The sequence below is a fragment of the Dipodomys spectabilis genome, unplaced genomic scaffold (genome assembly GCF_019054845.1).
Source record: "Dipodomys spectabilis isolate Male_0828 unplaced genomic scaffold, ASM1905484v1 ptg000070l, whole genome shotgun sequence".
In the NCBI taxonomy this organism is placed as follows: Eukaryota; Metazoa; Chordata; class Mammalia; order Rodentia; family Heteromyidae; genus Dipodomys; species Dipodomys spectabilis.
The window spans coordinates 6,346,721-6,364,255 of record NW_024870747.1 but is presented as its reverse complement, the minus strand read 5'-3'; the positions used below and the strand labels follow the sequence as shown (position 1 = coordinate 6,364,255).

The 17,535-nt window shown below is 39.2% G+C and overlaps 1 pseudogene; it reads left to right on the top strand.

The window, feature by feature from the left end:
* Positions 1-601: 601 nt before the first annotated feature.
* Positions 602-701, top strand: LOC122109909 (annotated as a pseudogene).
* The last annotated feature ends 16,834 nt before the right edge of the window (positions 702-17,535 follow it).

Sequence of the window (17,535 nt, the reverse complement as noted above, 5' to 3'; positions counted from 1 at the left end):
TTTTGAAATGGTAGGTATAATAGACACTTAAATTTTGATAAAATACCTTCTAGTCTGAACAGTTCTGCTGAACTGTTCATCTCTCTATGATCCCTTGTAACTAAGATTAGTTTTGTTCCAGTAAGACAATCTATGCTGTCAGGGTAGGATATTCTGGTTGGTCTGTTCCTACATGGAAGAAGGATAAAGGGTCAGGTAGAAATTTGTGCCAGTAAGACCTCATTTGGAAAATTTAAGCTGAAGAAGTTTAGAAGTAGCTCTTAAGCAAGGCTTACGTTGAATCTATTAGCTCCACAAAGCTAACTCAGTTACATAAATAAGAACTTGAAAAAGCCATCACCTTAGGACCTAGCTATAAGTGCTTCAAAGTATGATCAAATCTAAAATGAAAAAGCCTTAAAATTGTCATTGACAAAAAAACGCAAATGTGAGCAATCGACCGAACAATGTAATTTTTTTTCCACTATACACATTATTTTAGGGAAATAAGATCAATAGTATTGTTAGGAACAATAAGGTTTCCTTGCTACAAATAGGCACCCAAGGATATAAGCCTGTATAAAGATTGCATCATTAACTACTTAAATTTAGAGGATACTACATGCTTCAGCAGCACGTATACCCAAATTACAACAATACAGAGATTAACATAACACTTGCACAAGGATAATATGAAAATTTGTGAAGTATTCCATATTTTCCATTGTTCAGTTGCAGAAATGAAAAACAGTTATTAAAAGGTTAATTACAAAATTACAAGTGTAACAATATATGCAAGTGTTAGAATTAAACGTTAGTTTGACATCAGTGTATTAAATCTTCACCTTAGAAAGGCCTTTACATAGAACTTCACAAAACTTTTGAAATTAGTTAACATTATCATTTTATCCCAAAGAAACAAACTACTATAAGAACCTAGAAAAAGGGGCTGGGAAGGTGGCTCAGTGGTAGAGCGCTTGCCTTGCATGCTTGAGGCCCTGGGTTCGATATCTCAGCACCACATACGCAAAAAGAAAAAAGTCAGAAGTAGCTCTGTGGCTCAAGTAGTAAAGCGCTAGCCTTGAGCTGAAGAGCTGAGGGTCAGCGTTCAGAGTTCAGAGGCCCATAGTTCAGGCCCATGACTGGACCAAAAAAAAAAAAAAGAACCTAGAAAATATAATCTTAAATTTTCTATATGAAATGCAATCTGAAAGGACACATTTATTAATAAATAACATATTATAAAACAATGTTGAATTCAAAGTATATCTAGGAAAGAATTAAATAGATTATGGATATTATGCAAACACAGAATATAGAATATTTTAAAATATTCTTTTTTCAGTCAAGAACCAGAAATATCTTTAGCTTCTGTACCACTCATTTCAACAGATAGGATCAAATTTTTTCTGATTAAAAAATCACAAACTCTGCAGAAATCATTATAGATGTACACAAACAACTCAAATACATTTTGACATCAAAGTCAGGCAATTCAATTGGAAAAATTCCACGGAATTTTTACAGTAAGATATTGCTGTTATTTGGATTGTGAAAATATTTTGTATGGACACAAAGAATGGACCGGCATTTTGATGTTTAAGAAACGTAACTGATATCTTAGCTATGCTAAATAATGCTGCGATAAACATAGTTGTTCTGGTAGCTTTAGTATGGTCTTGTTTGATGCCCCTAAGTAGATGAATGGATTAAGAAAATAGAATTGTATGGAATGGAATTTTATGCCTCCCTCAGAAAGAATGCCATTGCCCCATTTGTAAGGAAATGGAAAGAATTGGAAAACAATATATTAAGTGAAGTAAACCAGGCCCAAAGAAACATAGATCCCATGGTTTCCCTTATTAGCAATAACTAATATATGTCTGAGACAAACAGAAATGGTCAGATAAGTTGATATTAGTTGAATTGAACCCCAAGATAAGGATTCAAATGTTACTTTTTTCTTTCTTGCAATTGTTTCTAACATATTTATAAGATGATATCTTTGCTGCTTTGTATGTCCTTCCACCACCGTAAAACCCCTACTGTAATTTTATTTGATGTTGGTATGATTTGTAGATGGAAGGGAAAAAACAAATTGTTTAAATAGGGATACAGGTTGACCCATTGCAACAATGATATATAGAAGACGTCAGGTAGAAAAACGAACTTTACAACTTTGACAGGGGGAGGGGTAGTGAGGGGGGATGGGAGTGGGGGGGAGATGAGAATGTATGGGAAGGGGAAATAAAGGAGGAGGCAACAATGCTTGATAAGAAATGTACTCATTACCTTGCCCATGTAATTTTAACCCCTCTGTATGGTGTTTTCACAGTAAAATAATAAAATTCAACAAAAAAAAAGATAAAAGAAAAGAAACTTAACCGAACCATTACAACTTAATAGAACAATTTGTACAACCTTCCACAACTTCAAAGAGTAGTGATACATACTTATCCTTTTGGTAATATTAAAGGCAGTTTCTTCCAAGTTTTTCTTCAGACCTGGTTTGATATAATGGTTCAACAGAAGGAGATCTAGTGTATCTTTGCTATCTATATTCCCAGCAGCAAGATGCAAGGGAGTCAAGAGGCATTTAGTTTGGGCATTGGTATTTGCATCATGATGAAGTAAGAAAGACGCCACACTGGTATTATTCCACGAGTAAGCATTGCGCAGGGGTATCCAGCCATTAACAATTATTGCATGAATATCTGCTGCTTGAGCCACCAACTCATGGACAATGTCTACATGTCCACTGTAGGCTTCCCGATGAAGAGGGGTATATTCATTGTCATCCCTAGTATTCACATGAGTGGCCTTTATGGAAAGTAGTCACCACACTATAGTAAGCCGATTATTTTCAGCAGCACAAAGAAGAAATTTGCTTGGATCCTACTCCATTTTTTTTTCTTGCAATTGATACAATTTCTCACTTTTTCGTTTTGTTACTCATCTTCATCAGAATTGCCTAACTAGAGTCTTTCAGTGCCAGTGGGAATAAGGTGTCCATGTATTTCCCCAATAGTTCATAATGGTTGAACTTGTGGGAAAAATACAGTGAATTTTCTGCATCTGTTTTTTTCATGATGATTTATTTTCTCTTTTTACATTTTTATTATTCTAAGTCATTCTAACTGGAAAGTAGGGAATTGATGGAGAGCAAAGGAGAGATGTTCCTCCGTATCCAAAGGTATAGACTGAAAATGAGGATCATGTGCAGCTTCTCCCAGGAATGAGAAAATAGAAGGTGGCTCAGTGGTAGAGTGCTTGCCTTGCATGTATGAGCAACGGCAGGTCATGTCCACTTTGTAGCCTTGTCATTCAGACCCACAGTGCAAAGAAAAAGACATAATACCCCAGCCCTCTGAAGCTCGCCACTTTTTGTGGTATCCTACTTTTTTTTCTTCCTGCAAACCCCCAGGGCCTAGGATCCCAGGATGGGCTATGGGTCCAGAGACTGCACCACAGCCTAGGGTGATGGAAGCTGAGTCAGCATAGCCACAACCTGAGTTCAAGCCCCGTGGTTAAAAATAAAGAATAAATAAAACAATTAATTAATTATTTAACTAAATTAAAAAGAAATAAAGATCTCTGGTTTGGAATTTCTGCCAGTTTCCTTCCTTAACATGGAATTTGTACTCAGGGTCTTGGTAAATCTGTAGCAATGTGAGGGAAGGTGCAGCGTTGCCACTACTTGCGTTCAAACCGCGTGCCAAGCCAAAAATAAAAAAAAGTCACTGAGCTCAGCAGGGGGAGTAGTTGTGGAGATGGGAGGGAAGGGAAGGTAGGGGGAAAACAAACAAAAGAGGAGGCAACAATGCTCAATAGGAAATGAACTCATTACCTTGCTCATGTAACTGTGATCCCTCTGTACAACATTTTTGCCATAAAAATGTACAAAAAAAGAAAAAATGTAGTGCTCAGAGAAGCACTTTGGGGATAATGGAAGGATGTCTGAAAAGCTGTATAAAATTCTACACTGCTTTTTTTTTAAATGCTCTGTATGAAACTGAATGAACATAACTGCTTTCAGTAAAAAAAAAAAAAATTAAGCTACTGTCGTGGAACTGGGGTCAGTATTTCTGTAATTGCTGTGATTTGATCTCACCCTCCAGGTAACTCTTTTGCACCAAGAGTGAAGACGAAGCTTACTGTCTTTGAGGAAAACAAATTTAGGCTAGAGTTCTGAAAGCCCAAATGAATGCCCTGCAATGGAAAATAATATTACTATACATGTGTAATATATGATATATACTTACATATGTATGTTTATTACATATAAATTTTATTATTGATTTTGTATTTTATTTTTTATTTGATTCATTTATTTATTGTTTATTGTATTTAGTATTATTATACACATAATATTTAGTACATGTTTTACATCTATTATAAAATGATTCACAATAATTTAAGACATTGATTCATTTTCATTTATACTTTATTAAGTGTTGAAACATGATACATAATTAAATGGAAGCATTTGTTACAGTCTTCACATGTTTAGAGTCTCGCCCACAGATGAGCTTTGTCTTCTTTATCTTTGGAAACCTTCCTATAGGGATTTCTTTAGATGATTTATAATCAGAGGTCTTTTCTTGAGGATAGGCAAGTTGAGGGATAAAATTTAAGGGTGGGGCTAGAAATGTGACTTAGTGGTAAGGAGTTTGCTCAGCATGCATGAATGCCATGGTTTGAATCCTCAGTGCCACATACTCAGAAAAACCCAGAAGCTGTGGAGTGGCTCAAGTGGTAGAGCTCTAGTCTTGAGATAAAGAAGCTCACAGAGAGTGCCCAGGCCCTAAGATCAAGCCCCAGGATTTTCAAAAATAATAGGCCAGATTCTGGTGCTGACATCTGGAAAACTAGCTTCTCAGGAGACTGGGAGCTGAAGAACACAGTTCAAAGAAAGGCTAAGCAAGGAAAGCCTGTTAGACTCTTATCTCCAATGAACCACCAAAAGACACTGTGGCTCAAGTGGTACTGTTTGCCTTGAGCTGAAGGGCTCAGAGACAGTGCCCAGGCTTGAGTTCGAGACACACAACTGGAAAAATGTGAGGGTTAATCAAAGTACTTTTCCTATTTGCTAATTAAGAGAACATTCTCTGGAAAATGAATGCTGATGTATACCAGAATTGGAGTCAGAGCTCAAGGTTCAAGTTTAGTAGATCCATATGCCCAGTCTCTGAGACTCTAGCATTATAACCTTGTGTGCTACAGGGTTCTGAAAGATCCAATGTTGAAAGGGTTAATATGCTCCCCAAGCCCTTTGTGATAAGCACTTGACTTGTACTGAAAATGTCATTACAGTTCTGAACCTAGCAGAGAATCAGTAGCTCATGCCCATCACCCTATTTTAGGAGGCTGAGGTCTCAGGATCACAGGGTAAAGTCAGCCAGAGTAGGAAAGTCTATGACACTCTGACTTCCACTTCTGAAACCTCAGATGTTCAAGAGCTTCCTGGGTTTCCCTTGGTGATGAGAAGTTACTTGCACTCTAAATGTTCTTAAAGTTCTCAAGCTATAGAAGCAGGAAAGAAACATTATTGACCCATCATGGGTTCAAATGAAGTTCTCAGGGTCAAAGCCCTGTTAGCAGGAAGAACTCCATTATATCACTGTATTTGAAGGACAGAAAATAGTTGCAAAAGCCAGGCTAGGTGAAAAGACCAAGGCCTGCAGGATTAGGAGGCAGAATGTACACACTCAACAGGAAAGTGAGCTGCAAAACCACTTCATTAATTCCAGGCACAACCAGCAACGGGGGAGGGGGGACTTCAAACATTTGTTAGAGTTATACCAGGGTCAGGCTTTTCTCAGCCTCTTCAAACAATGACTGATTAACCTTCCTCCCTCAGGTGAAGGGAGCCTCAAACTATCTTTAGGTTACCAACAGAGAGCCAGTTTAGTGTGCGAGTGTTTGTGGGGGGGGGGGAAGGAACAGAGTTGAAAACCCTGATCTCTGGTTTTAAGGAATGGGTTTTTCACTCTTTATTTCTCAGATTTGAAGGCCCTTCTTCTACCTCGGTGAGTCCAATCTCCTTCCTTCCTTCTGCACATCATTAATGCCAATCCCCAGTCCAAAGAGAAGCAGGGCCATTTCTCTTCTTTCTCCAAGCACCTGGCTCTTCCCTCTTGGCTCTGGGGCCCTCAGCTGCCTGAGAAGTGGGAGAGAGACAGTCTTCCTGCTCTGTGGTTATGTGAATGCGATGCTGGTATCCTGGCACACTGCAGAAGGCCTCATGACTGCTAATTGTTCCCTTCTTCCCTCTTGACGTCCAAGAGCAGATTCATCTATCATGTTTGCATCTATCTATCTATCTATCTATCTATCTATCTATCTATCTATCTATCTATCTATCTATCTATCTATCTATCTATCTATCTATCTATCTATTATCTACCCACCCACCTACCTACCTACCTATCTATCTCTTTGTCAGTTCTCCGTTGAACTCAAGGCCTGGGCAGTATATGTAGCACTCTATTACTTGAGCCACAGCACCAATTCTGGCTTTTTCTGTGTATGTCCTACTGAGGAATCGAACCCAGGGCTTCTTGCATGCTAGGCAAACAGTCTCTCACTAATCCACATTCCCAGCCCTCTCATCTTTTTCTTAATGGTATTTTTTACATAAGTATGCTGCCATTTTTCATCCGCAAGTTAATTTTTCTGAATACCAGTTACTTCTAAGAAACCTGATCTTGTCTTCCCTTGCCTGATTTGTGATTGTTCCTGTGTTGGCCTCATAATAAAATGTAAATAAACCCTGCTGAAAGCCTAAGTGTGCATCATATAAGGACACAGGCCTGAAACCCTGGAAGAGAAAAGCGATGGGCCTGAAATGAAGATTAAGATGCAGTTCGTGCAACAGACATCTCTGGAAAATAAATCAGTAAATAAAAGCAGAAGCATAGCATATGGTCTGTTTGCACTCAGGGAGGTAATACACGCATAAGTAGGTAAGGCACTGATACATAACTTGGCCTTCTCCCTTTGAATTTTTTTGTAGTCATCCCAGGGCTTAAACTCAGGGCCCTATACAATCCTGAGTTGTGTTACTCAAGGCTGAGGCTCTACCACCACCACAGCTCCACTTCCAGCCATCTGGTCGATAAAAATTGGACATAAGCACCTCCCAGGCTTTCCAGCCTGCTCTGGCCAATATCTCCTGCTTGGCTTTCTCTCTCAAAGCTGGAGCTCTTCCCTCTAGGCCACTGCTCCACTTCTGGTTTTCTGGTGGTTTATTGGAGAAAAGAGACTCACAACTTCCTGCTCAGGCTGGCTTTGGACAGCGATCTGAGGAAGATTCAAGCAACTTTCCTCAGGGATTCGCCGAGGAACCGCTCCACACAAACCTTTAGTCTAAATCTCGAGAGGTACTGGAGAAAAACAGAAACAGGAAGATGTTTCTAGTGTGTTCTAGATACTTAAGGTTGGAAACACTCATAATTAGTAGGTCATTTTATAGGCAAAAGGAGCAGTGCAGACTGCATGAGGATCATTCCAGCTTTTGTTCCACTCATCTTGAGACAGTAAATTTACTGCAGCTCAATGCTAAGTGACTGAACTGATGTGTCCTGTGGACATTTGCTCCCAAATCCTGGAACACTCATTTCTCACTTTTGGTTGCAAGCCTGTGACCAGAGGAGAAGATGAGGAGAGAAAATCGTTTTCAGAGAAAGCAGCTATAAAGAACATTGGGTAGTTTACTTATAAATTCAAACCAATGGAATGACCCTGTTAAGAAGTCAGCTTGTCCAGAGTAAAAAATGAAGAAGGAAAGAAAGGGAAGAGCCAGTGGCTGCTGACTCTAATCTCAGCTCTGAGGAGGCTGAGATGTAGAGAACCTTAGTTTGAATCCAGCCAGTATTGGAAAGTCCATGAGACTGTTATTTCTAAGAGCTCAGAGAAAAGCCCAGATGTGGGGCTTTTAATGCAATACCTGAGCAAAAGCAGCTCAGGAACAATGCCTATGCTCATAATCCAACCCCAGGACCTGCCCCCACAAAAAGGTCCTGTACCTCCATGTGTTTGCGTGTGTATGGATGTTCCTTTAGGTGTAGCTCCAGAGTAGTTATAATGAACAGCACCAAACTAGGAAATTTGTTTATAATACAATGATTTCATAGCATAGAGAGTGCTTTCGAAACAGTGCATGTTCAGGTACTCCCCTTACTGTTCCGTGTAGCCTGAGGGTTTCTCTCTACCCCATGCTGTGGGAAGAAGTCTCACTCATTGTCTGAACAGGAAAACAAAAGGCCTTACTCCTGTACAGCGGTGAAACAACTCCCTCTGGGCCAATTAGTGAGTATGAGTGTGGGTAGGCTCTGAAGGCCCAGAGAAAAAGGCCTCTTTGTACCCTAAGCTATCTCTCTCTCCAGTTCGCTGTTTTGACAGGATGCCTTCATTTGTGTAACCTCCATTGGCAGGCCAAGTTCCCTGCACTTATCCTGCCTTTGTGAGACTATAATCCGGTGTTCAGATACAGTGCTCAATAAAATTCAGGAGTTCTTCTGGCAGAAAACTAAGATATTGAACCTAATGAAATGTTTAATTGCAGGTGATGATGGGCCTATGATGCGTTTCCTAGGTTTCTGGAAGCTTGGGAAATCCAAGCACATATCACATAACAGAAAGCTTCCTGTCATCTAGGGCTGGTGAAGCTCATCATGTTTTGAAACATTTGACCTCTCCTTGTTGGGCCCTGGGTGGCTAGGTTTGGGTTGAACACAGGGCCTGGGTGCTGAACATGAGCTCAATGGAGAAGCCCAGTGCTTTACCATTCTGTGTCTCAGTTTCACTTCTGGTCTGTGTGTGTGTGTGTGTGTGTGTGTGTGTGTGTGTGTGTGTGTGTGTGCGCGCGCGCATACACCAGTCCTGGAGCTTGAACTCAGCACTGTACTTTGTTTTTCTTGCACAAGGATAGCTCTCTCCCACTTGAACCACGGAGCTAATTCAGGCTTTATTCTAGTGAGGTGGTCCTGAGAAATGAAGCCCAGGGTTTCATATATGCAAAGCACTCTACCCCTAAGGCCCATTCCCAGCCCTCTACTTCAGGTTTGTTAGATTTTTTTCTGCTTTTTTGTTGTTGTTGGTTGTAGGAGATGATGCATGGGCCTGCGTGCTGTCCCTGAGTACTTTAGCTCAAGTCTAGTGGTATACCACTTGAGCCACAGAGCCACTTCAGGTTTTCTGGTGACGCATTGGAGCTAAGTGTCTAAAGGACTTTCCTGCCCCAGACTAGTTTGAACTATGATCCTCAGATCTCATCCTCCTGAGTAGCTAGGATGACAGGCATGAGCCAAAAGTACCAAGCTTCCACTTCAGGTTTCTTAGGGGTCAATTGGACATAATAGTCTCATAGGACCTTTTGTGTCTGGGATAGTTTGGAACCTAGATCCTCAGATCTCAGCTTCCTGAGAAGGCAGCTATCGACCCCTAGGTCATGGCACTCTGCTGCAAGGGGATCCGTGGTTCCACATGGTGGAGTGGTAGCCATGTGCCCAAGAGGTAAGGGTCAGAGCCTAGGCCCTGAGTTCAAGGTCATGACTTAGCCAAAGCAGAACAAAACAATTGTCTTCAGGAGACAACTCACTAGTCTTCAGTAATACATAATTTTGTCCCTGCCATGGAGACATATCTGAGCTCAAACTTCTTGTCTGCATAATCGTCTCAGTATGTAGCTCTTACAAGGACCCAATGAAAGAATGCATCCTGAGAAGGACTCAGCACATGGCACTCTTAGCTTGACTCAGCACACAGCATCCTGTGAAAGACTCAGAACACAGCACCCAATGCAAGACTCAGCACACTGCACCCTATGAAAGACTCTGCACATAGCTCCCTGTGCAAGACTCAGCACAGAGCATGCAATGAAGGACTCAGCACATAGATCTATTCCACAAGCTGTCATTAGAATTAGGGAAATACTAGAAATATACTGTGACATCATGAATATTGTGACATCACATTGCTAGATGTAATGACTGTTGTGTCACATTGTCACATCACAAATCTGTTCTGACTTCATCACATTTGTGCCAACAAATGCCTTTGGAATCCTCACAATCACATTCTAAAATTATATACTCATTTTGAGTTAATGACAATTGAGGTCTGGCATGCCATTGTCACATCAGCAATCTATTGCAACATCACAAAGGTATTTTGAACTCATCACTATTATGGCATCACCAACTAATTGTCACATAACACTCATGACATAATTTGACATCATATTGCAGTTGTAGTATTACTGTACCATCATGCTTTCACAAATCTATTATGCCCTCATCACATCTTAGAAAATTCATGGCCTTTGGGATATCAAGCTCTTTCTATGAACGTGTTTCCTTATGAACTTGTAGCAATTGAAATTTGAAATAAGATGTGACATTACAAACTAGTTTTGACATCACTAACCCATTTTTATATCATTAACATTTTGAAAACTGAAATCTGTTAGGAATTTTAGCACTTTTGACAAAAACACATGGCCTTTGTGTCATCACAGTTCATTTCTGTATGTCATTATGATTTCATTCTCATATCCTCACTATAAACTAATGGGAATTGAGATTTGACATGCCATTTTGACATCACAAACCCTTTGTGACATCATCACCAATTTGACATCAGACTGTCGTTATGACACCATCAGCTCATGGTGACATCACCAAGCTACAGTGACATCATAGCATTGTCATTTTGCTGCCATAGACACACTGTGAATGTATATCCTGTGATTTCATAATATTTCAAATGTGGCATATCAGTTGATATCAGAAACACATTGTGACCTCATAACCATTGTAACATTATAAACCCTGTGTGACGTCATAACCAGTGTCATATCACATTGTTATTATGACATCTTTAGCTTATGGTGACATCACAAATTGACAATGACATTATAGGATTTGCCATTATGTCATTGTGATATCATAGTCACATTATGAGTGCCTGATCTGTGATTTCATTGTATTTGAAATGTGGCATATGGGTTGATATTAGAAACTCATTGTGATGTCATAACCATTGTCACATCAAAATCCCTTTGTGACATCAATTTGGCAATGTGACATAACAAAGACAACGTGATGCTACTAAGGCACCGTGATATCACAATGGTCATGAACTCACAATGGGTTTCTGATATCAACCAACATGCCACATTAGAAATAGAATCAAATAACATAATAGGCAAACACAACGTGTATATGACATCAAAATGACAATGTGATGTTACAATGCTATGATGTCATTGTAGTTTTACATGTGAAAATTAGCTGATGGTGTCATAATGGCAACATGATTTCACAATTATGATGATGTCAGAAAAGATTTGTTATGTTTCAATGGTATGTCTGATGTCAGTTGTCATTAGTTCCCCATGAGGATATGGATACAAAAAAGTTCTGTGATGTCACAGAGGTCACGTGTGTTTTCAAAGGTGGTAAGAAGTCATAATAGGTTTGTGATGGCAAAATGTGATCCATAATGTCACAATGGGAATGAGATGTCACAATGGAAATGAGATGTCTTATTGGGTTTTTGATGTCACAGTGGTGATGAGGTCACAAAAGTCTTGAGATGTCAGTTTATTTATAATATCAGAATGATATATCCAATTCCAATTACTCATAATTCAATGTGAGGATACCAGGTGATAGAAGAAGCTTCATAGAATGAGGTCATAGCATGTGAAAACCCAATAGGACAGTGATTTTACAATGACAATGCAATGTCTTAACATCATGTTATAATAATGTTTTGAGGTCACAATTGGTGACGCCATATGGATAAGGGGTCTCAATAGATTTGAGATGTCCCAAGGGGTTGGTGATGTCACAATGGCATGTAGGATCTCAATTGTCATTAACTCATCATACATATATGAGTTTGGGAAGGGATTCTGATGGCACCAAAGTATATGTAATCAAAAAGGTGAAGAACTTACAGGTCTGAGATGTCCAAAGTGACACAATGGTTATGATGTCCAGTGCTGTGATATCATGATGTTACATTGGATTTTAGATATCTCATGTCATATCTGAAATATGAGGTCAAACACAGTATTTCAACTGACAAAGGGCCTAAGATATCACAATGGCATGTCACAAAAATTATGAGGACAGGAGAGGTATTTGATGTCACAGTGGGTTAGTGATATAACAAAAGCAATGTTCTGTGACAAAGAAATTTGATGTCACAAAGGTTATGAGTTCACAATGGTTTCCTGATATCAACTCACATGGCACATTTGAAATTGAATGAAATCAAAGAATAGGCATTCACAATGGGTCTATGACATCCAAATGACAATATAATGTCAAGGCAGCAATGTTTGATAGGATATGTACTCATTACCTCGCTAATGTAACTGCAATCCCTTTGTACACTATACTTACAATAAATAACAGAGAAGAAAATAAAAAGAAAAAATGATATGGTGTCATTGGGGTTTGGTGATGTCACAATGAGATGAAGATGTCATGATGACAATGTGATTTCACAGTCATAATTATTGCTCAAAGTATTTGTGATGATACAATGCTATGTGTGATCACAATTTTCATTAGTTCACTATGAGGATATGGGTACACAAAGGGTCTGTGATGCCACAGAGGTCATATGTTTTATAAAGGTGCTAAGAGTTCACAATAGCTTTGTGATGTCACAATGTGATTGCAAAGGCACAACAGCAAGGTGATGTCACAATGGGTTTGTGTTGTCATAGTGGTGATGAGACCAAATGAATTTGTGATGTCACTATGAGTTTGTAATATCACAATGACATGTGTAATTTCAATTTCTACTAGTTCACAATGAGGAAATAATTTTGAAGAAAGAAATTTAAGCTCCAAAGACCTTGAGTTTTTAATCATAACTTGTGTGATATGCTGCCTTTAGTAAGCTTATAATGTTTTCAAACTCATAATAATTCTGGTATGACATATGATATTCGAAATTGACTCTGACCTCATGAATATTGTGACATCACAATGATATATATCAAGACCATGGTATCATATTGTGAACTCACAAATCTGTTAGGACTTCATCACATTTGTGCCAATACATGACTTTGGAGACAACACAGTCCCTTTGTGAACTCATATCTTCATTGTGAATTAATGACATTTGAGATCTGGCATGGCATGGTGACATTTCCAACCAATTGTGACAACACAAACCTATTATAGTAGAAACACATTGTGTTCTAATAGCCATTGTGGTAGCACAATCCCTTTGTGATCCCACATTTTCATTGTGATATCACTAACCCACTGTGAAATTGCAATCCTCTCATACCCAATCCAGGAATGAAATGTGATACCTGAATTCAGTTGACATCTAGATCATGGTGACATCACACTGATAGATGTTATGAGTATTTTGTCACATCCTGACAACACACGCCTTTTAGGACTGCATCACTTTTGAGACAATGCATGCCTTTGGAGACATCACAGTCCCTTTGTGAGCTCATATACTCATTGAGAGTTAATGACAATTGAGATCATATGTGTCATTTTGATAGCACCAACCTATTGTGACCTCAAACACCTCTTGTAAATTCATCACCAGTGTGGCCTCACCAATTGTGATATCAAAACTATATTGTCATCATATTGCAACATCCATTACCATTGTGATATCACTGTTCCATTGTTTTTTCAAAAATCTAGTATGTCTTCATAGCATTTTAGAAAATTCATGGCCTTTTATATTTCATTCTTCTTCTGTGAACTCATATCCTCATTGTGAAATAGTTGCAACTGAAATTGGACATGTGATTATGAGATGTGACTTCACAAAACTATTTGATTTCATCACCAATGTGACATCACAAACCCATTGTAAGCTTTCATTGTCATTTGACATCACTATCACATTGTGACATCCCAAACCTATTAGAACCTCTTAGCACCTTTGAAAAAATACATATACTTTGTGACATCACAATCCCTTTGTGTAACTATACCCTCATTATGAACTGACAATTGATATCAGACATGCCAATGTAACATAACGAACCCTTTGTGACATCACCAATGTGATATAACATTCTCATTATGACAGCATCAACTACTTTTAACATCACAAAACTACAGTGATAAGAGGACACATTTTCATTGTGATGTTATAGACAGAATGTGAATGTCTATTTTTAATCTTTTTTTGTGTGTGTGTGTGGGTCGTGGGTCGTGGAGCTTGAAATCTGAGCTTGGGTGCACTCCATGCTCTTCAGCTCTAGGTGAGCATTCTATCGCTTGAGCCACAGCGCCACTTCTGGTTTTCTAGTGGTTTTTATTGGATATAAGAGTCTCATGGACTTTCCTGCTTGAGCTTGCTTTGAACTGTTATCTTCAGATCACAGCCTCCTGAGTAGCTAGGATTACAGGTGTGAGCCACCAGCGCCCAACATTTTCATTGTATTTCAAATTTGACATGTGTGTTGATATCAGAAACATAATGTGACCTAATAACCATTGTAGCATTATAAATCAGCAGTGACATCAAATTGTTATTATGACACCATCAGCTCATTGTGACATCACCAAACGATAATGGCATCATAGCATTATAAATCACAGTGACATTGTTACATCATATATGTAACAGTGTGAAGGCCTATTCTAGGAATTCATTCTATTTCTGAAACCCATTTTGACAATATAACCATTCTGATATCAAATCCTTTGTGACATCACATTGGCATTGTGATATCATTAACCTACTGTGCCATCACAAACCAGTCCTGTCCTTATAAGTTTATTGACATGTTGCCATTGTCATATATTAGGCTCTTTGCGAGCTCACAATCTGTTTTCAATTTCATGTTTCTGGTATGACATGTGATATCAGAAATCCCCTGTGACATCATACTGCCAGAGGTCATGACCATTGTGTCACATTGTGATATCACAAAACTGTTAGAATGGCATCACATTTGTGACAACACATGCTTTTGGGGACATTACAGTCCCTTTTTGAACTCATATATTCATTGCCAATTAATGACAATTGAGAATTGCCATGCCACTCTGACATCATGAACCCATTGTGACATCACAAACTTATTGTAACCTCATGATGACAATGGCATCAACAACTAATTGTGGTCTTAAAGAATTGACATGACATTGTGGTATTGCCAGCGTGATATCACTGTCCCATTGTGTTTTTACAAACCTATTATGGCCACATCACATCTTAGAAAATTCATGGCCTTTGAGACTTCAAGCTCTTTCTGTGAACTCCTGTACTTATGACCTCTAAGGCAAGGAGAAAATCCATTGAGTCACATTTAATATAATAAACCAATTTACACTAGAAAGGGGACTGATTACCTTACCCTGGACTTGATACCCAGGTCCAAGAGCAGCCGTAACCACCAAACCTCAGACCTCCAATGGGCACCCTTTCTTAATTGGTCTGCAAACCAACATCCAAAAAATTATTATCTCCAAAGCTCCAAACTTCAATGGGCAAGGCATTTTACTTTTCCATTCCTCCCTCCTTCGCCACAGACCTGTCTTTCCTTCCTGGTCTTTCCCTTCCACCACTTCTTTCTTCTGTTCAGGCCACTCCACTCTACACAGGCCTGCCCTTCTCTGTGCCAGTGACCACTTGCCAACCTTCTGCTCTCCTTCAACTTCCTCTCTTCTCAGATTTTTTCCTTCCTGCTGTCCCACCACTTTCTTCCATCCGTGAGCTCCCATTTTTATCTCCCCTTCCAGTGCTCTGAAAATGCAACCTATATATAGGTTGTAACCCTCCTCACTCAAACGGGTCTCCTGCCTAACAGTTTTCAACCATCACTTCCCAAACTGCCCAATGTTCAATCACTTCTTGACAGCTCACCATGTGAGGTTAGACACCTCCACCTTTGGCAGCATTCCCCACACTCTCCGGGGGGCCAGGCCAAGAATTTAAAATGATAATCAGCTCCCAAAGATAATTCTGTCCCCACTGGTTATTACAGTATCCTCATAGTGAATTAGAAGAAATTGAAGTTGTATATGTCACTGTTATATAACAAACTTGATGAGACATCACTATCCCATTGTGACCTCATCACCACGGTGACATCACAAACTCATTGTGATATCACATTGCCATTGTGCCACCATGAACATTGTGATGTCTCAAACTTACTGTGATCTCAAAAGCATTGAAAAAAGCATGCCCTTTGTGACATCACAGACCTTTGTGTACCCATATCACTTTGAGCTAATGACAATTGAGATCTCAAAACCTTTGTGACATCATTACCAGTGTAACATCACATTGTCATTATGACAACATCAGCCCATTGTGACATAATAAAACAACATTGCCATCGCAGCATTATGACATCACAATGTCATTGTGATGTTACAGATACCTTGGAATGCCTATTCTGTGATTTCATTCTATATCAAATGTGGCAGGTGAGTTGATATCAGAAATACATTGTGAGGGCTGGGAAGGTGGCTCAGTGGTAGAGCGTTTGCCTTGCATCCTCAAGACCTTGGGTTCGATTCCGCAGCACCACATAAGCAAAAAGAAAAAAACGGAAGTGGCGCTGTGGCTTAAGTGGTAGAGCGCCAGCCTTGAGCTGAGAGCTGAGGGACAGTGCCCAGGCCCAGAGTTCAGGCCCCACGACCGGACCCAAAAAGAAAAAAAAAAAAGAAATGCATTGTGACCACTAACCATTATGATATCACAATACCTTTATGACACCATATTGGCATTATGATATCACTAACCCACTGTGACATCATAAAACTGTCCTATCCTCATAATTTTTTGACATGCTTCCAGTGTGTTATCTTTGGCTTCTCTGAGATCATAAATTGTTTAACTCATAATACTTCAGGTATGACACGTGATATCATAAATCCACTGTGACATCATGACCATTGTGACATCACACTGCCAGATGTCATGACCACTGAGTCGCATTATGACACAATCCTGTTAAAACTCATTAAACTTGTGCCAATATATTCCTTTGGAGAGACAATTAACACTTGTGAACTTATATATTCATTGTCAATTAGAGATCTGGCATGAGACTGTGAGATCACCATCCCATTGTGAAATCGCAAATCTATGTGACCTCCTCACCTGCATGGCATCACCAACTGTTTGTGACTTCAAAAAAATACCATCTCATGTAATGGTAACATCACATTGTCAATGGGATTTTCACCATTGCATTTTCACCAATCTATTATTTCCTAGTATTTTACAAAATTCATGGCCTTTCTGGTTTCTAGCTCCTTATGTGAACTCGTATCTTGTGATCTAGTAGAATGAAATTGGACATATAATGGTGATATCACAAATTCATTGTGACATCACTATCCATGTGTGACCTTATCACCAAAGTGATATCACAAACCCTTTGTGACATCACCTTACCACAGTGATATCATGATCACCTTGTGACATCCCAAACCTGTTGTGACCTCTCAGCACCTTTGAAAAAGCACATGGTGTTTGTGACATCACAGTCCCTTTGGATAACCATGTCTTCATTGTGAACAAAGGACAACT